Raw genomic sequence first — 24,755 nt, forward strand, 5'->3', positions numbered from 1 at the left:
AACCAGAGAAGAAGCAGTTCATCTGTTTGACTACGTTTAATTGAGAATTTTTAAAATCACAATCAAAAGATAAAAGCCACGTGTCCCATATGCATGAACAAGAGGATCAAAAGACCTGCTAAACGCAGGTTTTCATGTTGCCGCATCTTCCCTTTTGTTCCCCAGTAGTAGTTGCAATAGCACATAGACTAGACTGTAAATAGATGCCAAAAGAAGAATCTAAAATATCTTATAAGCAAAGCAAACAGTTCCTGTTTTGTGAATTATGCTAAATTGGTAGACTCATTGACTTAGTTCTCCTTACAAAGTCGGAGCCATGTAATGTTGCAGATGGGATCAAAATGCAAGCAAGCTACTAAGATCAGGATTTAAAAAGGGTGACTTTAAATGACTCATAAAGAACGCTTCATGCTTGAATTATTGGCATATATTATTAATCATGGATGAACATCACTGTACAGCTGGTATGACATCCTGTTCTTCCCATCTGTCTGACGTTCACATTCCAGTTCTGTTATGAATCCATCCATCTTATTAGCATTTGTGTTATACACTCATTCATGGTAAGCCACTGCTGAAAGAACAGTTTTACAGACTGAAATGAGATTTTCTCTTCTTACTGAATATGATCCATTTAGTAAGACTGATGTACAAATAGCTGCTGGCACTGATGGGCTTGCTGGATTGTAAATAGGTGAGACATTCCCAGTGGCAGAACTGGTTCAGATCTGAAAGAATCGAGCATCCAGATAAAGTATAAGACAGGGATTGATCTTTTTGATTTTGTGGACTTCCATCTCCTAAATCCAATCTCTTAAATCTCATCTACCCCATGCTGCCATAAAGCAGAGTGTGTTGCATGGTTCTGGTGTTGAAAAACCCCTCTTCAACCGTGTACTTGCCAGTTCATCATGAGTCTGCTGTGGCAGCTTTGCGAAAATCGAAAGTGTCCCCAAGTGTTCCAGCAGATTTATTAAGAATGTGTAAAACGCTGCCATGCTGTCTACAACTGGAGTGAAAAATAGGAGGGTTGAAACATTCTGGAAAAGATGAAGCAGTTATTGAAAATTGCTGATGTTGGCAGGGGAAGTGAAGCTTTAGGACAAGAAAAATGTTTTGAAGGCACACAAGGAATGATTACTTACCCCAGAATGTGGACAGTATGCCTCGTGGGGGCAGCTGCAGTAGATGTTTTACATTAATGGCCAGTTTAGGCTGTGGAACAGCAATGTGATATGCAAAATCCACAATTTCAGGGCTGGAAATATCTGCCAAGGTATGAATGCTACAGCGCTCATTAAGCAATTGTGAGTTTGTTTTTTCCCATATTGGATGGCTTCTTTGGGATATTTCAAACTCAGCTTGTTAGCTCTGTGTTGGATCTGACTCAACTTGAATCAGTATTTATGTCAGGACTGTTCAAAGGGTTGTCAGAGAATTTAGTGCTGTTACAGTAGAAAAACATAAAAAATAAGCTCTAAAACTAAATGCAGCCCTATGGAGTAAATTGTGATACAAGTTGCATGTCTTCATACTTATATTGTTATTACTTCAGCTTTTAATTTCACACAATGTTAAATCTTGGCCTTTCACACTCTATTGTATTGTAGGTGGACTCTCATGCATCTTTGCACAGATGGAGTGGCAACTTTTTGTGTTCTTGGCCTGGGGTACCTGGCTTCAATGCTGCCAGATCTGACTTAACATAGGAGCTCTCCAATATTACATGTCTTCTTCCTAAAGCAGACAACCACTGTGTACATTTAATTCATGTTGTCTGTTTATAAAACATAAAAGATTTTAATACAAATAACAAATTAGCCAATTATAAGGCAGGAGAACAATGCACTTAGTCATATAGACATAGTCAGGACGACTTACTCAAATGGAATCTGAGCATCAGAATGAAGAAGAAAAGGGGATTTAAGTGACTTTTAAGGTGGCATGGTTGTTGGTCTGAGTATTTCAGAAACTGCTGATCTGCTGGGATTCTCACCCACAACCATCTCTAGGGTTTACAGAGAATGGTCTGAAGAAGAGAAAATATCCAGTGAGCATCAGTTGTGCAAAATGTCTTGTTGATGTCAGAGGTCAGAAGGGGATGGGCAGACTAGTTGAAGATGATAGAAAGGTAACAGGAAGTCAAAGAAGCACTGGTTCCAACCAAGATATCAAGATTAGCATCTCTGAACACACAACACGTCAAACCTTGAAGCATATGGGCTACAGCAGCAGATGACGCAACATCAATGGTTCAGAGCGCTGCTGCTGGTATAATGGGATGGGAGACATTTTCATGTTCATCCCTTTATGACCACGTTGTAGCATCTTCTAATGGTTACTTCCAGCAAGATAATGCACCTTGTCACAAAGCTCAAATCATCTCCAACTGCTTTCTTGAACATGACAGTGAGTTCTGTTCTGCTTAAGGTGTTTCTTTGCTGATGGGCTTGTTCAGCAAATGAAAAGATCAACGTTTATCTCTGATGACTGGGTTGACCCCTGAGGATACCATCCATGGTTTCTCATTTTTGAATGGACTCAGGTCTCTGCTCCTGGTCCAATATGAACACACATTCCTCTGGCTTTGGACAAACCGCTAGAGAAAAAGACTGCAATTTCACAGTCCTGGAAATATGTGAATATGAAAAGTCTCAATGTTTCACAACCAACACTGCAACACTGGCGAAGCACTGATGAGCAGCATGAATCATAAACTACTCTGATGAACTACAGCACGTCAGTCTGCTCCTTTTTTTAAAACCAGCAATCAACAAATCAGTCTGTGGAAGAGACTAAAATGACTAATTCAGTACACCAAAAAGAAGAGCTGTTGTCCACTACTGTCAGGGACCAAGCAGTAAAGCAGCGAGGACACAGAAAGTAATTTCAAAACCTGGGTTTTTATTGACCGAAAAATCCAAAAGAATGAATAAACTAGCCAGCCATTAAAAGAGGTCAACTAAATTTAACAATACTCAAAAGTGTAACTTCAACAAAATCAAACTTAACTGAGGGAAAAACTGACCTAACACAATGACACAATGAGGATAACTTATAGTGGTTTGGCCAAACCAAATAACACACACAGGGGGAAACAAAATGGAAGACAATAACTAGACAAAGACTCCAAACTAACTAAACTTGATCCAGCAGCACATGGCAGAGCCTGCAGAGCCTGACGAGCTGGCGCCCAGATTTAAAACTCCTCAGCCCTTTGCCACGCCTTTCATCAACCAGGACATGAAGCTTGCCCCACCACGGTAACTCAAACAAGAAAAAACATGTTAAAGCACGTAACCGTCCACTGTTGATATGTGTGCACTTAATTTACTTAAAAAGGAAATTATTGTGCTCCTCTCTCAGACACACTTACTTGCACTGCTGTGATAACTGTGGTCAGCTTAGAGAGACATGAGAAATAACATATCTCTACATTATTTATTAGGATCACCTAGCAGAAATATTGGCAACATGTTTAAAAAGGTCCATAGAAAAGTAAATTGGTTATTTTGGGGTTCAACATGCATCACTTGGTGTGATTGTAGGGGGATTAATGGCTTCTCCCAGCCATTCTGGCTTGCTTTTTGGTGGTAATGCGTAGACTTGATCCTTGTGGCTACCTACTTAGAAGCTGTCAAGGCTGCTGACACTGGGACTCGGGTCTGTCTTAGCTTAAATTACCCTTCCTCTTTACAAAAAGTCAGAAATATCCACCATTGTTTTCAAGCTTATATCTTCCTATACAAAATTAAACTGGTTACACTCACAGGATATATTTCTCCACATTTTCATGCTATAGTTTACATTAAAATAAGCTATCAGCCTTGCTAACCTCTTGTTCAAAACTGGATTATGTAGCACTAGTGTGTTAAAACAAAGTTAGCTGGATATTAAGGTATTCTTTAAGCATCTTTACAGTTCATTTTCAGTTTCAGTGTGAGAATATTGATTAACTGAGTTGATATGGTCCCTAAATGCACTCACTGAAAACTAAATATGGCATGGTTTCCCCAAATTATCTTAAAACTAGTCTAATGCTAGAATATACCTAGATTAGCACTGCTACGTAGCTTCAGGCTAATATTAGGTGAATAGCCTTTCATAACATTTTGAGTTGTACTTGCACAGGAACAAAAATCTCTTCCAGAAATGTGCTGCCAAATATTTTTAAATGATGACTTAGAAGGATACCACTTTAAAATTTACTTCAAACTGTTGTGACATTAGGCTTGTCTGTAAAGACTTCTTAAACCCTGGAGTGTCCAATCTTATTTCAAAGTCAAGTCAGTTTTATTTATAAGCACATTTAAAAACAACATCTGTTGACCAAAGTACTGTACAACTAGGATACATAAAATACAAATAAAAAGGGGACTAAACAATAAAAGAAAGATATAAAAGACAATAAAAAGGCAAGTATGAAACTAATGTTCAGCTAGAAAAAGCCTTGCCACCCTGTTAACTGTGCCACTGAACAGCTGACTGTCTGAATCCCTCTTAATTTAAGATGGTTATTTTACAAGAGGAAAAAGAAAGAAAGAAAAAAAAAAAGACTGGTACTGCATTATTATTTAAAAACCAGGTCAACTCAACCATTGTCTTCTAGCAGCTTTCTAAGAACTGAGCAAACATTTGACTGGAATTGCAACACTACTGAGAACCTCAATACAAAAGAGCCTTAGAAGTTGCCCAAAAGCCTGTCACCTCTCATCACTGGTGTATTGTGGAGGCAGTGTGAGATTTTATGCATAGTCAGTTCAGATGATCATCCTGCTCATTGTTGCTGCTGCGACTCTGAAATGACAGCATCATTATTGTCTCTTTGAGCATGCTGGTGACATGGCCTCGCCCCCCTGGCCTGATGAAATTGGAGCTTTAGAAGAAGACCGCTGCAGTGATGATGATTGCTCTCATTCTCTTTGACTTGTGGGTTTCCTTCATGCATACACGTGCTTTCACCTGCAAAGCTGCCATTAACAGAAGCTCATTCTTCACCTGCAGAAAATCAAAGAAAAACATGTTACAATGCCATGTTTTTATTAATAGCAGACCAGAGCACATCACAAAACTGCCTTTTTATCAAATCCCCATTATAGAAAATCAATTTTTGCTCGGTGAATTTATGTGAAATTACACTGTCAGAGTATGTTTTGTTTAACGGATGAGAAAATTGTGTCCTGACACATTAATTGTCATTTACAGGTAAAGAAATATAGTTCAGTACATGTGTTTGTCTAAAATGCTTAATATGATGGTCAGTTTTAGTTTTGTCGTTAACACAAATTGATTTTCAACATTAGGTTTAGAAATGGCTTTAGCACACTAATGAATTGATCATATGTGATATGCTGGACTTCTCAGAGATTGAGATACATCTTCTATCTTTTTTAACTACATAAATCCCGTGCATGCTCATAATGGGGATCAATAATTGATGTAATTTCTAAATTCGATCATTGTTTCGTATGAATTGGCTTAAATTAACACAGTTATAAATTGGACTGATGTGCGTCATTTAAGTCTTAATTAATTCTGTTTCTAAGTCCTTTTTACAAACTTGTGAATACTGTGACATTCACAATTCATGATAATAAAATGATAGTAAAATTTTTGTCAGAATTTTTTAAAAATACCACAAAAGTCCTCATAGGACTGTCATTTACTGGCTGGACAGATCTCACAGTACAAGTAGCATACAAAACAGATGCTAAATTAGCCATTAGGGCGTGTGTCACAGAGAAAATCTGCAAAAGTTAAGTGGTGTGTCTTTAAAGTAAATTAAATGCACCAACTCTTTTAATTACATGAGGTTAATTGCCATCAGTTAGTGGTTCCAGCTTTCTTCTACGCCAAACATACAGTTTCCTCACTAAATGGCATATTTTCTGTTGCTTTGTGATAATGCAGATTCAATCCAACAGAGGGAACAAATCCTTCATGATCACTTGGATTTATTTCCAGAGAGTGGTGAGCACCTCACTGCAGAGCCAAACATAACGTTCCAACCCTGTTCCACCTTGGATGTTTTGGCGACTGAAACTTTTTAGTCAGAACTGGGAGACAGGACGTGCAAACCACAGCCTGCCATCAGCTCTGCTCTCCTTTGAGTTGTAGACCACAGAATAAATAAAGTTTCCCTATATAGCTGAAGAATAAGTCGCAGTCAAGAGGAGATTTAATTCTATTGCTGGTCTCAATAACTCTATCAGTGCAATAAACTGCACACACAGGCACATTAAAGTACCCTCACCACATCCATTCTCATACCTCCACCACAAGCAATATCACTCCGTAAATGTCCAACTCACTTTGCAAATGTCATTCATTGACATTTGATTCACGGTTTATTGGTACATATATTTTAATTATTCAAATCTTCTACAACAGTGGCTTTTTATTATAGTGATTTGTTTTATTAGGAGACTGAGTAAATGCCCTGGCTCCTAAAACCACCACTTACATTTTGGGTGTTGTCCCATGCAAATTAAGGACATCTGCAAGTTTGTTTAGCTCACTATGAAACTGGCTTCCATCTGTCTAAGAGCAAAAAATGAATGCAGCAGAGTTTTCTTAAGAACTTTTTTTAAAACTTAAAGAACTTAAGAAAATGCTTTAAAACGATGTTAAAGAATGAGGCCCACTGCATTTTTTTCATCCAAAAAATGCCTGCATGTTATAATAAAGTCAATATTGCTGTCTAGAAATTACACAAAGGATTGCATCTTTATTATAATTTTAATTTGAGTTTTGTCAAAAATGTGCAGGTAGCCTTCAGAGCAACTGACGATTTGTCTGAAACGTCTCAATCCAAAAAATGATCAACAACTTTCCTGTTAAATCTCTGGACTTTTGCAGTGCTGCTCTCATTATCTGGGCTCCAGTTAATGGGATCTTTGGACTATGCTCTGGCGACTGTTAACCTGTTGCTTTCCTTTTTGTCGGTTGGCAGACATCAGCAGTGCTGCCCACGTGCACCTGGAAGATCTTCATTAAAATAAGGAGAGAGCTCTAGTTTCTTACATCACTGCACCTCATTGCCACCTCCTCTTCCCTCATCACTGGCAACAGGTTTGTGTGAATACATCCATTAAATTGGATTCCTGGCCTGCAGGGAGTGACAAGCGGAACCAGGAAAGAAGGATGATGTGCACTTTGGAGACGACAGGAAAACTGTCCCTGTTGTAATAACATGCCTATTTTGTCTGTTTAGGCCCCAATTTCCACAGTCCAAACCACTGATGTGTTTCAGACACAGTCAATTTGGGGGATGGCTGATCACAATAAAATAGAGCTGAAGGCGGTCCAGCTTGAAGTGGAAAACTTTCCCGGGAGTAATTTGTTTATAAAATAATAAAACAATTATTTGCACAGCAATGTACTAAGTGTTTAACTCCCTCCTGCCCATGTGTCCTTCCAACTTCTTAACTGGTTCCATTATTATTTAGTACCTGCACTGTTGCCTTCAGTCTTGCATTTCTTCTCACGTTTTCTTCTTCCAAGCAGGCCAAATCAACAAGCACTATGGCAGCACCAAAGTCTGTCCAAGGCTGACTCATTTCCCTGTGCAGAGCTTCTCATGCCAGTATCACACACACTCTCCAGTCAAGCTGTTCAGTCAGTGGCTCATAGCAGCCATTTTCCAGTTATAACATTCACCTCATGCATCCTCAGACCTGAACAGATGAGGTCCCTCCAGTCCATTAGCTTCCAATTAAAATGGATCTCAAAACTGTTTGAATGCTCATTTAACGACTGCTTTGGCAAAAGGCCATGAAATTGTCATCTCTGTGGGGAAAACGAAGATGCTACCACCAGACAGGATGAGCCTCATGTTTTCTTAATTGGACTTAAGCATAAAACAAAGCCATCTGTTTCATGGAATTCTTACTCTCCCGATGAGTGGATGCAAGTATGTGGGTCAAGTATCAAACATTTAATGTCTTATTTTAAAGATGCTTGTTTGAAAATGAGTGTTTCCTGGTTAAGTGCTCCATATTAGCAGCATAAATGTTAGCATGAAAAAGAATAATTTCTCAGTGTCAACAATAAATTAGCATAAATTTACAGACTGTGAAAAAGAACATAACTTCTATCTCTTTTTTAAATTCCATAACTGTATTTCAGTTTACATTATTTGAAACTATGAGAAATTAATAATTTTAATTTTATTCATGGGAAAATCTGTATCTAGAGTCAGATGGTAGATTTTAAAGAGAAAGTTGCACTGAAGGCTTTTTTTTAAGTAAATAACGAAACTCTAGCAGATGCTCAAAAAAACAACTTATTAAATGTAAATCCCCTCTTAAAGAGACAGCAGCTAAAATGAAATGTTTCTGACAGAAGTTGTGTGTGTCAGCATTGTCTCAGGTTTACATGCTTTAATATTCAAAAACCACTTTTGTTTCTAATTTACTTAACATAAAAACAAATACCATCAACTGTCATTGTGATTATACATTATACTCAGTGGTTAAAGCACCTCCCACCTGCCCTGTGTTAAAACCATGCTTGGTTTTATGCTTGTATTAGCTACTCATCATAAATTATACATTATAATTGACTCATTTCCTTCAATATAACAGTTAAGATAATTGCCAACATTTAGACTTACATTCTAGTATATGGGCATACAGTCCCTTCTGGAGTCAGGCTCAAGTGGCCAATTAACTTGCCACTTGGTCAGAAGGAATTACTCGAAAAAGAACTTCAGTAGTTGAAGCACTAGAAAAATTGGAGAATACAGAGGAATACTATACCAGACAAGCTGGAAAAGGTGGTTGTGCTCTTGCAGCCCATGTGCAAAGGAATACTCTATCAACTACCTAATATCTAACGTGATGATAAATTGTGAGGATTCCTCCCACTTTTTTTCACTTTTCTTGCTCCACTGGATAGTTTTAAGAAGCTGGAGTTAGTATTAGGCAAGCTGTAAGAAATATACCAAAATATAGAATATTAATGCAGAAAAGGCTGTCAGTCTTCTCATCTATCACCCAACAGTGTTCTGTCCAGGTTTCATTTGCCAAATTTACCAGAAGAATGATGAAACAGGTGATGGCTGGTCTGGTGTGATGAGCTAACCCTGCCAGACTCACACACAATGCCACAATATTGATTTGCTACACCCTGATGCATTTCCAGCACCCTGCAAAGCCTCAACCAGTATCCTCTCTGTTATGTTTATATTTTATGATACAGCCTGACTCCATCATGGGGATTTCAGAGTGTGGTTGAAGATGTCTGAAAGGTGTAGCTGCCCATTTGCCTTGCACTCACACACAGGCATGACGTGAGCCAGTGTGGGAACTGTCACTTTTACAGTGTTCAGTGATTCAGAATGGTGGATAAAACTGTGAGACTATTCCAGGAAGTCATAAAAGCATTTGTGGTTTGAATTAAGTATGATATGCTGGGCAGAAATCAAGCAAACATATACTGAGCAAAAACCTATAGCTGATTCATGCTGCTTTGAGCTAAATGCTATATGCTAATGTCAACATGCTAATATGCTAACACTGCCACTGATAACAGTTTTTATGGGTATAAAATGGGGAAAAATCCACAAAAAAATGTCTAGCCAACGCTGTAGTAGCCCATCCCTTTTCAGCATCTTCCTGTTCCACCAAAACAATAAAGAAAAAATGACTTTGGTTGATTTAAATAGCTTTAGTATTTAATTATACTACCATCATTTCTAGTTAAGATTTGAGTTAAAATGTTGCTTTAGGTTGAGGCTTGACACACTATAAATATGGATGTAGTCATTCTATGAAAAATTAAGTAAATATTACTGACAACATGGGGTTGCCTCCACAATGACTTTAGGAGCATTTTAATGATAGAAGCTGACTTTTTTTCTTTTAAACCTCAGTAAATATGTTACAGGTCCCTGCAGGTCATTATGGCGTCATTTAGAGCGATTAACATATGATGATTGTGCTGATGGCCATTTTGAGACTAATTCCCTAACTGAAGAAATAATGTGTGATTATTATGGTCCAGTGATGGCCTAGCGATCTGGCCAAGGTGTAACCCACCCCTCACATAATAGTGGCAGGAATGCTCTATGACTCTGAATTGGAATAACTGGGTGTAGATGATGGTACAATGGATGGATAATTGAAATACAGTAAATTAGATTGATTACAATTATACTGGACCATATTTTAAAAGTGCCTTAAGGTGACGTTGATGTGAATTGATGCTATATAAATAAAGCTAAACTGAAGTTAATATTTATTATCACCCATTCAAACCATCAAGTTAACATGAGCGCTTTCAGATGTCATACCAAAGAATAAAACTTCATTATGGAGTAACAGGTGAAACCCTCCAACATCCTGAACCTGCTGTTTTTGCTGCTTTTTATAGTTGTACAGTCATGACTCTGTCAGATGTTCAGATGAAAGGTCGCTGCTGTTAACAAGTCTGTTTATGGATATTAGAAGATCTTCAAATTTCAATCTTCTTTATCTTTAAAATTCAATGAAAGGATGACATGGTCAGAAAAAAGGTTGTTCCATTAAAATTAAAATGCCGTGGGGCAATTTGAAATGTGCAGTAATGCAGGACAATCAAAAAAATCAGCAACCATTTTAAAGTAAATGTATTATGTAGTAGTTAGTTAAAATGTTACGTAAGGTTCACTCGTCAGTGTTTACAGAGATATTACAATAAAGAAAAAGTGGAACTGTAAGATAAATTATGCATTTTCTTAAATGAGGGTTGACAAATATCAATGCAAGTTTTTTGGTGTGAACACAGTTGTAATGCTTGCTATCAAGGAGCTAGGGCTACTCCAGAGCCTTGCTCAAGGGCAGATTTCAATATTGGTTCACTTAATGTTCATAAGGTGTGTAATTGACTTAATTACTCAGGGTTCATAAGGGGCACAAACACTTTGAAAGCCACGTAAACAGCTTAATGAATGTATATTTTTAGTGTTAAATATAATTAGCCTAACTCAAGTTTACTATTCTAACTGCAGTGTAAATAAATAGTGTTTGGTTACATCAGCGTTTCTCAATCCTGTTCCTCAGTACACATTGCCCTGCATACTTTAGATGTAACCCTTCTTTAACACACCCGAATGAAGTAAAAGGCTCATTCACAGGCTTGCAAAGAACTTGATGAGGAAGTTCATTCATCTGAATCAGGTGTGTTGGAGTAGGAACACATCTAAGACATGCGGGGCAGTGGGTCCTGAGGACCTGGATTGAGAAACACTGTTCAGATTTTTTATTTACCTTTTTCTGCATGAATATAATACAAAATTCTATCAGACTTTATCAAAAGCCCTAAAAGTAGATTTGGGTGCTTTCACATCTAACTTGCTTGGTCTGAACTTTCAGACTTTTCTGTTTGACCAAACTAAAAACACAGGTGCAAAATGCCCACCCATACCACCGTCATACCTTTGCTCAACGAGCAGGCTGAAAGAAGTGGTCTTAGTCTGGATTATTTTTTTTTATTTTTTAGTCTGAAATGCTTTTATGATGCTTTGGACATTGGCCCCAGACACTGGAGGTTATAGTAGGCAGTCATAAAAGAAAACTAGGGAAGATAACTCGAATGCCTCATAACCCAATTTTAACACTGAAGATGTTGCCACATCAGTGCAGACTGGTGAGTTGAATAAAATGTGCCGTCAACTGGTCAATGAACCCATTTTGCCATGAAAATACATACAAATGTTTTGCTGAAGATCCTGCGCAGAGATTTCTTTGTCAGGTTTAGAGGGAAAACGTCAGTAAGTTTGCACCATGATGACACCTACGATGAGTTGATTAACAGGGGCTTCAGTCCCTTAGAGAAAAATCAGAAAAAGGCCAAAACTGTCCAGATACTTTCATAAAGGGCAACAGAGGAATGATTTGAGAGAACTGTTAGGATTTCTACTTGGTGATGAAGAAATTACAGCCAGAAGGTGCACAATGCCTTTACAAAAAAATTCAATAATGTCCTTTATGAACAACAAATGTCCCAATTAATAATTATCTAGGTAGAATTAAAGAAACTTATCCAAAAGGCCCACCAAACATGTTCAAATAAAGACTATCACTCACCTTAGTGGTTTCCCCAGTAATGGTGTTTCTAAGGCCTGCAGGACTCATCACTGATCCACTTTAAAGGGGATTCAGAGAGGTGATGGCAGGTAGTACAAGGAGGCTGGGTGAAAGAGAGGGCAAAGGATAGCTGCACTAACTGAGTGGCAGCAGGATGCAGCAAACAATGTCTCAGGGCAAATTTAACACTAGGTTATGTTTGGACTGTCACCATGGATCCATTTAAAAAGCAAACCTGAATTTCCTGCAGTCACGACACAGCCCTTAACTTGTTAAAAGCTCAGGTTTTTACAGGCTAAACATATAACGGTTTTTGTTCTCTTTTGCATGTTTTTAGCAGAATACGTGACTGTCATTCTGTGTAAGGCTCATAATAAAGCTGTGAATTTGTGTTGTCTTTATCTGTTAGGATTAAAAAAGTGATGAAAACGTGAGCTGCTTGATATAAATTCTTACAATGCAGTTTTGTGCTGATCAAACAGCTTTATTGCTATTTTAGTTCCAACCATTAAGTTAATCAAAGTCTAATGAAATGCCAGACCAAACTGACATCATGAACCAGCAGTGTGAAAAGGGCTACCTGCTGGGTCTCCTTTTATCGCCAACGTCTGGGCAAAACACATTACAGATAATGAAAGACAAAGTCTTTCTGCCAGCTGGACCCAACATCTAGAGGGCTGATCCCACAGGAGCTAATGCAAAACTGGTGGAAAAGGGCCGTTTTAGTATGGTCACAGTTGGTCAGAGAATTTTCATTCATTTTTGCAAGGCTAACAATATCTAATTTTGCATGTAAGAGGGATTTAAAGCAACAAAAATGGAGCAGAAGATCATTTTTTGTCTTGACACAATATTTCCTGTCACTTATGGGTGACCTTATAGGTGATCCTGCACCATCAGCAAAAATAAAGCACAGCTTTTCCTCATAAACACAAAGATCTTGGTTTGCTTCCTGTTTTATTGATGTGATGTTGCAGTGGAAAAAGTTTCTTCTTTTCTAAATGACTTCAAAAATTTGAGAGAAACTTTATTAAAACAATGCATAACCATTATACTTGATATTATGGTCAACTAAATCTACTTTAGATTTGACATTATCTGATTTAGTTGAATAAAGCTAAACTAAAACTCACATGAAAGTTCTGTAATAAGATTGACTAAAATTAAACACTGATCAATGAAACCCCTCCTGCTCAAATATTTTATGTGTTGATGTAATACAACAACACTGTCTATGAGCATAGAACTAATAAATACCAATAAGCCATGACTGTTGGCTTTCAGTGTTGCTGCTGCTGTCTTGTCCACAATTTGAGCTCCAGGTCTGCTAATATCCTAAATAGTCGATGCATCTTGCTGCCATGTGCAAACTTAACAAGCAGGAATGCTGCTGCCAATGTGTGTCAAACACATTTTGAAATATACAGGTCGTAGCTCAAGGCTGTGAAGCTTTGGTCCCCCTCTGATTGACTCCATGCATGAGTGAATCATGGTTTTACCCACTGCTGCAGTATATTAGCTGCCTTCATCATTGGACGTCCTGCCTCGTTGCTCACCTACAAACTGTACAGCTATCTGGCTTTGCTGAGCAGAATATGAGCTTAGAAGCTTTTAAGTCCAAGTCACAAACAAAAAAGCAAGTGACAGGAACAGAAACACTGAATTAGGCTTCACATTTCACGGTGGAGGACAGCCTGCTGTCTGGGAGCTTCGGTCTCATTTCACTAATGGAGAGATGAGTGCAGCATTCAAGCAGAGGCGATAACAAAGCAAGAAAAATACAAGGATTCGTATTACACTGAAAGTGGAGGGACCCATGAGACGGCGCTCAGCAGTTCTAAAATGAAAGGTCAGATTGACGGGGGTGTTCCTGCTGCCTGAAAGCAGCCATCTCCAGGGTTTTCCGTTAACACGGGTTATTTATTCAACAGCACTTAATTAAAGATGCTGGACTCAGTGTACCATGTTAGCAGTGATTTCTCGAAGGAGGTTGCAGCATAATTCACATTAATTCACTGTGCAATAGATAATCCACCGGTGCACGTTGTCTTTCATGGCTAAATAAATCTCTTACAGATGCTTCTCAGGTTTTGGTGCAGTTATGTCCTTAATGCAAGTTTCAGGAAAAAAACTGTCTTACAAAGCCGGTACATGCAAATCAAACTACTTCAATGACAATTATTCTTGAAATTTCCGAGAGAACTGATGGTGCCTGTGAAGTTGTGGGGGGCTCACCATGACTCCTTTGTTTTCTTGCCACTTTTGTTTACCTCCTTATTTGCACCCTGCAGAAATCATGCTTGTTTTGCCACTCTTGAGGACTAAAGCACCTATTGTGAACATGGTTCTTGTCTCTAATGCTTATTCAGATGTTAAAGATATTTCTAGCTTTCAACTTTTGTTGAAATGTGTATGAAAAGATGGGGGTATGTGAGGGTGATGACGTGGCATTGTTATTTATATGCATTGAGAAAAGAAATTAAACAGCCAGCGTTGTCACCAAGTTTACAGATGTTTATTTTGATAGAAGATGGCAACAACAAAACTAGAGGAATTTAGGTAAATTCCTGTTTAACCCCTTGGTGGATCTATTGCGTTGCTTTTGCATTGCCTCAAGCTATAAAATATAGATGTGTTTCTATCCAATTTTCATGTGAATCTAAAGCAAATGTTTGTGAAAAGTAATTAAATCAAAAATGGACATTTCTATAAACTAATCTGAAGAGCATAAACTGCAGGTACATTGCAGATGACTGCAAGAACCAGAGAAATGGAGCTGTGGTCATATGAGAGTAAACCAAAGAGGTGCCCTGAAGAATCCTTTTTAAATTGATGTTTCATGTCAGTTTTGGTCATGTTTACACTACAAAACAATTGCTACTTCAGAATTAATTTACATCTCTCATCTCTTTTTCTAAAAAAGGAAAAGTCCCCAAATCAGAGCCTAAAAATATGTTGGTTTAGGTATTTTGAATTCTTTTTAATATGTTCAAATGGCCAAATAATCTAGGATTCAACATGCTGATGGAACCAGTAATGATAGAGAAAAGTTGCTCATAATGATGCAAAACAATAATTTCTCTTTTGGGAGCATTTTGACGATACCAGCTCTGCATAAGATCCACTTGTGGCTCCTAATGAGGAAATTGTTTTTGAGTTCTCATCATAATAAAATGCAAAAAGAAGTTGATGCTGACAAATGTATCTCAAAATTATCCCAGCGGATTTTTCTAGGGTAAACTTCTTACTTTTGCTGGTCCCACTAACAAACTCAAGCTTTAACTAATCAGATAAACCAAGCAGAACTGCATAGTTGGTGGACAGCAGACCTCAAATCTGCCAAACGTGACTTACCCAGAGCCTGACAAGATGGATTCTCTTGTAATCTTCATGTCTGAAAGTCAAGAATGCAGCTACTTTGTAAGCTCTGCTTTGACAAATTCTCACAAAGACTTCAGAGATGGATGAATAAACAGTTTTAACTAGCTTGTGCTTCATGAATATATAATACAAAACCAATTTGAGTTTATTTTTCTATATACAGTTTGATGGATGACCAGGAAGAGACTCAAACACTGATATCCTGCACATCCAGGTGAGTTTTACATGCAAAGTAATGACAAATTACAAACAGGTGTGTAAAATCTAATTAATTAGTTAAGAGTAATTAAGAGTTTTCACATCACACTAACAATGAGTTTTAGAAGAACAAGACAATAACATATTAAGGCCAATATGTGCTAATAGTTGATGTCAAGAAAAGGTCTAAAATATTGCTTTATCAAGGTTTGTAATTAAGAAATTAAAGATTTGTTTATTTATTTACTTTTAAACCTAACTGAGATTAAAAATCTCCTCTCCAAGAGTGTTTTGACCCACACAGCAGAAGACATTAAACATTTACAGTCACACAAGCTACACATAAACAAACTAAGGTATTAAAATAAATTCAGAACTGTGAAATCAAGCAGAACATCTACAAACAGATGTAACTGCCTTCACATCATCCAGCATTTTCTTAGCATCCAGTGAGTCATCTTTGCTACGCACAGTTTTATAAATAAAGCCCCAGGTCATGAAGTTTTGAGCCTTTTTTGAGTTTGTTCCTGGCAAAGGTAGAAACATACATGTAAGCTTTTTTTCCCCATCTTAGTTTGGACCATTTGAATGGAAAATAATAATAAAATAAATAAATAAAAATCCCATATCCTTTTGGCTATAAGGCTATGAACTCTTCAGATACAGGATGCTTGAGAGGTTGGAGGAAAGCAGAAAATCAGCTTTGTAAATAAACGTATGAAAATGTCTTAGCCTTTGTATGGACATCATCAGACATGGATGTATAACAAACAGTAAGAGACCTGGAATTTGTATGGAAACTCAAATCCCCATGATTCACATTATCCAGAGCACATAGAGTCTGAGACAAGGCATGCACGTTGATGCATGCAGGTTGATATCAATTATAAAAGCGAGTGGCCCTAACACTGAACCCAGAGGCACTCCGTTTGTTACTTGGAGACGCTCAGAGGTAAAACTTCTGCCTGCGCTTAATGACCCTCATTTACCAAACAAGCATGGAAATGAGAAAACATGTGATCAAAGGAATAAACTTACAACTGGATCCATTTATCTGGACTGGGTTATGAAACGTTTGTATCTGACTGCTCATGGAGGCAATTAATAGCCTTGCCATTGTTGACCCGACTCTGGCATTTAAAATTTGGGCACAAAGTCACAATTCTTTACTTTGCACACTTGAAAATATAAACTAGGAGATCAATAAAAACATTAAAAATGATTGAATAAAACTTTTTCAAACTGCTAAACGTTGTCTGTGTTTACTTGCATTAGCTCAGCATTGTTGTGTTCATTCTGTTATATAAAGCCACTTTTTTTTAGCCTCCAAAAGACAAAATTGGTAGCCTATAGCATTTTCACCTGTCTGGTAAAGAACTTCACATTTTAGAGCACAGCATGGAAAACATTAGCCTGCTGATATAGAGCACTTATACAACTTTAAGGTTTGGATTATGTTACTTTTTAGAAAAGACAGGTCAGCTCCTTTCTCCTCTGTATGGCCCCCAGTGGAGTCTATACTGGGCTTGGTTTCCTGGGCATCTGATCCTCTGGCTGTGCCAGGGCATCAGAAGACTCCATTAGCCAGAGCAATATTGTGCAGGACTGCACAGGACAGAATTATGTTGCAAACTTTGTCTAGAGAGTACAGTAGCATCCCCCCGCTGGTCCAAGACACATCCACCTGCCCTTCAGCAACCCAAGCAGTGCTCCACTGTGTGTGCAAACTGTGCACCTGCCCTGTAGCGGGTTTGCCAGCGGGGTGATGAGATGCTCCGAGAGTGAATATAGGCATGAGTTTATTTGCAAACACAGACCTCTGTTTGTGCTACAACGCTAATCCACACTGACTCAAGCTTGCGTACATGATCTCAGACCTGTCGTGAGATTTGATCATATCCTACCCTCACATACAAATTAAAAAATGCCAAACTTTGCCCTGGAAATGGTCGTACGCACAGATTTTTGTTGTACGTTCATTTGATAAATGTGTTTGCTAAAACTCAGTAATTTGAGTCAGGTGGTTTTGGAGCAGGGACGCATCGAAAACCTGCAGGATTGTGGCCCTCGAGGACTGGAGATGGACAAAAATGTTTACATAAAGTAAAAAAAGTAAAGACAAAAGCAAAGACAAGGTAAAGGTGAAAATTGATAAAGGTGAGATTTGTTGTGCTGTTTAGATTCTTCCTGGTCGATTCACTTGGTTAAGAAGTTATTTAAGCTAAATTAACTATTTAACCATACCTCTGATGTATCCTCACACTGATAACTAACAACACGAGACTAAAGAACAATGTATCACTCCCATCTGGTCACATACTGACACTCAATTAGGAGTCAGCTGTGCTGGTTGGGTAAAGCATCACTTCTGGTCATGCAGGATTTCCTGAGCAGGTAATGTAACGGGGAAAAAAGAAGTGAGAAATAACAGCCTCAAGTTAGGACTCATGCAAACCTCATGCATCTTTCCCCCTTTCCGACCTCCAAATGCAGCAGACAGGACTACAGAGTGGCATTTTCCTGGTAGACTTTACCCTTGGAGCAGCTGGTGAATCTCTTACAACAGCAGAGGAAAAACTGACAGCATGTAGTCATAAAGCATCTCCCCATGTGTTGAAAAGTGATGTGACAGACTGTTGAGAAAACATCAGCATCTCACCAGTGGGATATAAGAAAATGTTATTTGAAACTTAGTTTTTCTTAAAATGGGGAAATTTGAGTTAAAGATGAACATTTCAACATCCATTATGATTCAGCTGGGTTTACACAGCTGAAATTCCCAAGCTGGAGGGACTTGTGGAAAAGGTCAGAGTGCTCTGATATGTGCAGTGTGAGCAGACCTCTATATCCCAGCCTCCCTCAGACGGCACGCCCGTGCCAGCAGACCTGTGAGGCTCTCGTTGTCCAGCCAGCCATGTAGAAGTGATGAGGTCCCTCTGTGCCCCGGCTGCTTTCACAACCAATAAATCTTGCCTAGTGAGAGTCAGGGGCTGGGATGTACTAATTGCTTTATTGATTTGGAGTTTTCCTCTAAGACAGCACCTGATAAACACATCAGAGATACAGGGACATAAGGATATGAGCCTGCAGAGCTTTAGCGTTCACCTTTATCATTTAAGCCTGGGGAGCTAAGCTTTGAAGGGGTGACTGGCTTTGTGAGGTGTTTTTTGTTGTTGCTATTGTTGCCTAAACACACATCACTGACTATAAATTTTCTCAAACAGAAAACATGTTGTAAGCACATCTGCTGATGTGACCACAGGTGATGCTGGGAGAGAACAGGGAGCAGCCGCAGACAATATCTCATCATGTTCGTCTCACATGCCTCATTCTGCTCTCATGTTGCAACAATAGTGCAAAGATCCAGCATTGTGACTTTAATTAAAACAAAGGTTTGGCATAATTTGTCTGCCACTATTTAGTTATGCATCACTGGCTGTGTTAAAGACAAGGTGGAACAGCTAAAACCCAGTGGCTTGTCAAGCATCGCCTCTAACTTAATTAAACTATCTAACAGACTTTGTTTTTAATGAGAGCCGCAGGAGGTTTGTTAAAGCCTTTGAGACTGTTTGGCTAAACAACAGTCACATATTTACAATATATAACAAGCTCTAAAACTGCACAACAACATACAAAAATCAGCTTAACTTTTAAATAACTTAAGAAGTCTATATTAAATCAGGTCAAGCAACAGCTATTTTTTTAAATAAACTGAAATTTGAACATTTTAAAGAAATTCTACATTGCACATTTATTGTGAATTTTCTGAGTCCAGGCTTCAAGTCTCTGAGCTGGGCTTTTCCAGGGCAGCAGACTGACATTTGAGGGCCAGCGTTGCTAGGAAACAGACTGGAGCCCTGGAGCTTATGAACATTGACACAAGACATTTAATCCCCCTTTTCAACAAACCCATGTACAATTTGCTGTGTACAGTTAGTGAGTTAAGCCGTTTGTGCCTTTATAATGTTTGGAAACACATAAGCTTTCCCGGGTTCATGGTACACAATACAATACAGATATAAAACAGTTCTGACAAGTATTTTGCATCACACAGCTGTTGTCACATTAAGCTACATCCTCTTTTTTGTTTAAAATTCCTTTAAGATCAAGTATGCCTTTTGTTAAAAAGACTTTTGACTTTTAGTTTTTTGTTGCTGCTACATGTCAACAGTAGGTGGTAGCAGTGTGATCTACTGCGCAACAGAAAAGAAATAGCTAAGCCACTTCAGCTGTCATTACAATTGTTTTTGGCATGCTTGTAACCAAAAAACATTCATTGGGCACTTTATTAACTGCACCTGCTCAACTGTTTAACACAAATAGCTAATCACCCACTAACATGGCAGCAACTTAATTATCCATCAATCTAATGGTGAGAAAAAAGTTTTTAAAAAGTTAGTTAATAAGCTAAAACTAAGCAGAAGATGATAAATCAGACACAGTTGATAATTACATTATTAAAATTTACACAGCACTGAGACGAAGCCATCAAACCACAAAGCAAGACAACGTCACAAAAAGTAACTAAAAACATGCAGGCTTAGTTCACATATGCATGCATCAAAGCACCTATTACACACAGAACACAAGTCAGTCTGTCAAGACATACACACAGAGACGATATTTGACCATGACATGTTGGTAACATGTCCTGGTTTAATCACCACAGCCTACCTGAGTATTGTTCCTGACCATCTCCATCCCTTCATGACCACAGAGTAGCATCTTCTGATGCTACTTCCAGCAGGATAATGCACCATGTCACAAAGCTCAGATCATCTCCACCTGCTTTCTAGAACATGACGATGAGTTCACTGGACTCCAACGGCCTCCACAGTCACCAGATCTCAGTCCAGTAGAGCAGCTTTGGGATGTGGTGGAACGGGAGATTCTCATCATGGATGCAGCCGACAAACCTGCAGCAACTGTGTGATGCTGTCATGTCAATATGAAGCTAAACCTCTGAGGAAGGTTTCCACCACCTTCTTAAATCCATGTGTCTCTGACCGATTTTAGCTTGGAAATGCTGATCACCCTCTTCTCCATAATTATGCACAGCTGAGATAATAGACGCTCCAGTGAGTGGCTACATCAGGTGTTTTAGTTACTGCCCAGAGTTGCCTTCATTGCCTCATTTTTCAGGTTGGATTGTTCTCTTAACTGTGTGGACTCATTAGTCAGATTACTAACTATCTAGCAGTTAGTTCTTCAGCAGGTGTCTTTGGCTAAAAGATGTGGTGGTCGAGGCAGATGGCCGTCCTCCTTGATGTGGTTCAGCTAGAGGTTTTTCTTTCCTCTTAAAAGGGATTTTTTTTTCTTTTTTACTGTTGCTCGCTGCCCCTTGCATGCTCAAGATGGGGGCTGACTTAGTCAAGATCCAATGTAATTTGTTGGTATTTTTTTCATGAATTAGCTTCTATGAACATGGTGAAACTGGACTTCTTTTACTTTGCTTTTTTTTTAATTGGCCCTATTAAAACTGAATTAAGCTTGATTCAAAACAAATACAGAGACACAGAATTGAAGTTACTCTATTTTTTTTTGTCTGTATGCAAAGTTACATGAAAGCAAATATTAGCAGAAACTTAATGTGAGGTTAAAAAAAAAGAAGGAAATTTGTTTTCTTTACATTTCTTACAGGTCACTATGTATTTGAACTTTACTAAATCACAATAACAGATAATTTAAGCAAAGAAGTAGGAAGATAGCAAAATCTGCAATGCACACATTTCTGAAAAATAACACATAAAAGTTGTCATAGCTGTGGTAGTTCTCTCCATTTTGCAACATCATACATGCTTATTATTGTAGACACAGTGTCACAAAAGGGTATTATTACAGCCCTGATAGACCTTTTTCCTTTTACACCCACTACAGAGAACACTTAACCACACAGAGAGGTAAACAAGACTGAATGTTCAGACTGAACTCCAGAAAAGGATGGTGTTTTAGCTACGAAAACATAAAAGTATCTCCTCAAGTAATGAAAATAATATTAATTCCAGTTATAGGGACGAATCCATGAGTTATAGTATTGTTTTATCTAATTTGCCCTTCAAGCTGAGAGACATTTCAATATTAGTTGCTTCATAAAAAATTTCCTTCAATGAAAGCGAAGTTTTTCTTATGTAGGTCACAGATCCACCATATTTACTATAAATATACCGACCAATGGAATTCCATTTAAACACAAGCATTGCTCAGTTTTTAAACATATATGCTTGCTCTTTGCAATATATGAGTCACTTTTCACGAGTATGCAGCTTTCGTCTTCCAAGTTTTAATAGGTTTTCTTATTCCCACCTGCCAAAGCTATTTGTGTCTATACATACGTAGCTGAGACAGAAGGTGAATAAAACTCAAATAGTCCTGCCACCGCCAACACGATTATTCCCACCGCATGAAACAAACTGACATTTAAATCAAGAGAGCATCCCTTTTCTTTGTTGCAAGACTTCCAAGTGTAATAATTTTGAAGTTTTGACCTTTAGCACAGCTGTGATATTATCATGACACAGAGGCACTTCAGTCACTCACTGAATGCCAACATGTTTTCATTTAAAAAACGGGTGCAAGCGTTTTTATTTGAAGTATTCATCCATAAGAGAAGCGGTTTCTAATGCATGCTGATCATCACACAGTGGATATATTGTTTTGTTTTTAAATGGGGAAGAAAACATGGAAAGATGCCTAACAGCCTGCATCCCAGTCCAGAAAAAGAAAGTCCATCAGGTCCATCCTGTGCAAAAAAAAAAAAAAAAGATGAAAAGCTGTTATAATAATCCTTCTGCCCCTCAGTTGTAAGCTGCACCAAATCATAAAAACATGGTGTTCACCTAACTTTCACCCTTTTTGTGTTCTAGTTCTGATCATCTCAGTGACAAATGATAATGGAACTTGACAGATCAATGGACGTGTCCTCTGGTTCTGATTCAAACTAACTCACCATGGATGTACAAAGAGCTGTAAAGCAGCCATCAAAGACAGAGCAGCCAATCACATGCCAGGATTGTGTTGAATCATCTGTATTGATACAGTTTGGGGATGTCATGCCTGTTTCACTTGAAAAGGACATGTTCCTATCAGCTTTCAGCAGACTGCTATGACTCTTCTGTTATGTGTTACAGTGGCAGAGATAAGAAATAACTCCCACAGTAGTTCAGAGCCTCTGCAACTGAAACACTGATTTAACTAAGCCTGGAATTTCACTCTTCATAACAGATATGCAAAACTGGTGTGTCATCATTATTTCATCAAAACAGATGGTCATCACAGAGCAGGGTCCTGCATAATAATGAGGCAGCTGTAATCATTGCGTGGGTAACCACACATCTGCAAGTCATACTTGTCATGTCAGCCACATAGACTGAGGAAGCCCAAAATGTTCCTGAGCCATGAAAGAAAATGAGAAAAACAAGCTCATTAATTTAGTAAATAAAGTCTCAGGTGACAGCAATTAATGCAGCTTTATTATGCTAATAAATTTCAAAGGGGTCTAATGATGCACAGGAATATTGCTGATTCACTAGAAAAGATTTACAGATTGGAATTGTCTCCGTGACTTCCACTCACCAGCCACTTTATCTGGTTCCCACTTGCTAGTATCGGGTTGGACCCCTTTTTCCTTTTTGCTCCATGCTACATGTTAGAATCATACAGTTGCTGGTCAGTTTGCTGGCTGCACATCCATGATGAGAATCTCTTGTTCTACCATTAGACCACCAGCAGCCTGAAGCGTTGATCCAAGGCAGGATGGGTCCATGTTTTCATGATGTTTCCAGCAGATTCTGAGCCGAGCATCTGAATGTGGAGCTGAAATGGAGACTCATCAGACCAGCAACGTCTTTCCATCTTCTATTGTCCAGTTTTGGTGGGTCAGTGTGAATTGTAGCTTCGGTTTCTTTTTCTTAGCTGACAGGAGTGGTCTTCTGATGCTGTAGCCAATCTGCATCAAGGGCTTTTTGACTTCCTGTTGCCTTTCTATCATCTCCAACCAGTCTGCCCATTATCCTCTGATCTCAGACATCAAGCAAGACATTCTGCTCCAGACAACTGCTGTTCACTGGATATTTTCTCTTCTTCAGACCATTCTCTGTAAACCCTAGAGATGGTTGTGTGAGAAAATCCCAGTAATCCTCAGACCAACAACTATGCCACGTTCAAAGTTGAATAAATCCCTTTCTTCTTCATTCTAATGTTCAGTTTTGAAATTCAGTGACTCATTTTGACCATAAGTTGCTGCCATGTGATTGGCTGACTAGCTGTGTACCTAATAAAGTGGCTAAAGATTGTAGATTATAATGATATTATTTTATTTTATTTTATTTTAGATTGACTGGAGAGCAGTGCTCTGCCATGTTTCAGTGCCTGGAACAGTTTGGGGGTTAAGGGCCTGGGTCCTCCAGTCCCAAGTTTGCCTCTCTAACCCCTGGTCCAGCATTCCCAAACTATTTTCCCCAAAGACCTACTTCATGCAGCTACCAAAAAAGCTGTGGAACCCCCTGCACTGCCCGATGCTGAAACCATGCTTGGTGTTATACTTCCATTAGCTAACTCACCTTAAATGATGCAGTCTGACTGAGTCCTGTCTTGTCCTTTGATAAAACCAAATTAAAGGTCGTCGTCAACATATAGCCTTACTTTTAAATTTTTTTTCAATAGGAATGAATCATCTGCGCTGTGGTGTTTAATTAATCATTAAAGAAATGGTGCAGGGAAAAAATAAGGTGTCACGGCCCCTTCTTCTTTGTGGCCGTGTACTTTAATTATGTGTGTGTGCAGGTGAAGCTGGAGTGTACCTGGCTGTGCGTGTGTGCGTCAAGGGCCCGACACACTGCGCGTATAAAAGACCTGCCTACAGCCAGCTCAGGGCTGCTCTCCATTTCCAGGCCGCACCTGCGCCCGCTGCACCTTGTCGTTGGCTTTGCTTTTGGTTTAGCTTTACACCATACAACACTGCCCTCATTATATTCTATCACACATCCATTCCCGCACCTACACTTCTGATTCTGCAGACAGCCACACTCTATGGTTATCTTATTTTGCCTTAATTTTGGTTAATCTTTCATTAATAAATAATCACAATTGGCCTTATCTGCTGTTTGGCGT

The sequence above is a fragment of the Melanotaenia boesemani genome, chromosome 20 (assembly GCF_017639745.1).
Source record: "Melanotaenia boesemani isolate fMelBoe1 chromosome 20, fMelBoe1.pri, whole genome shotgun sequence".
Classification (NCBI taxonomy): domain Eukaryota; kingdom Metazoa; phylum Chordata; class Actinopteri; order Atheriniformes; family Melanotaeniidae; genus Melanotaenia; species Melanotaenia boesemani.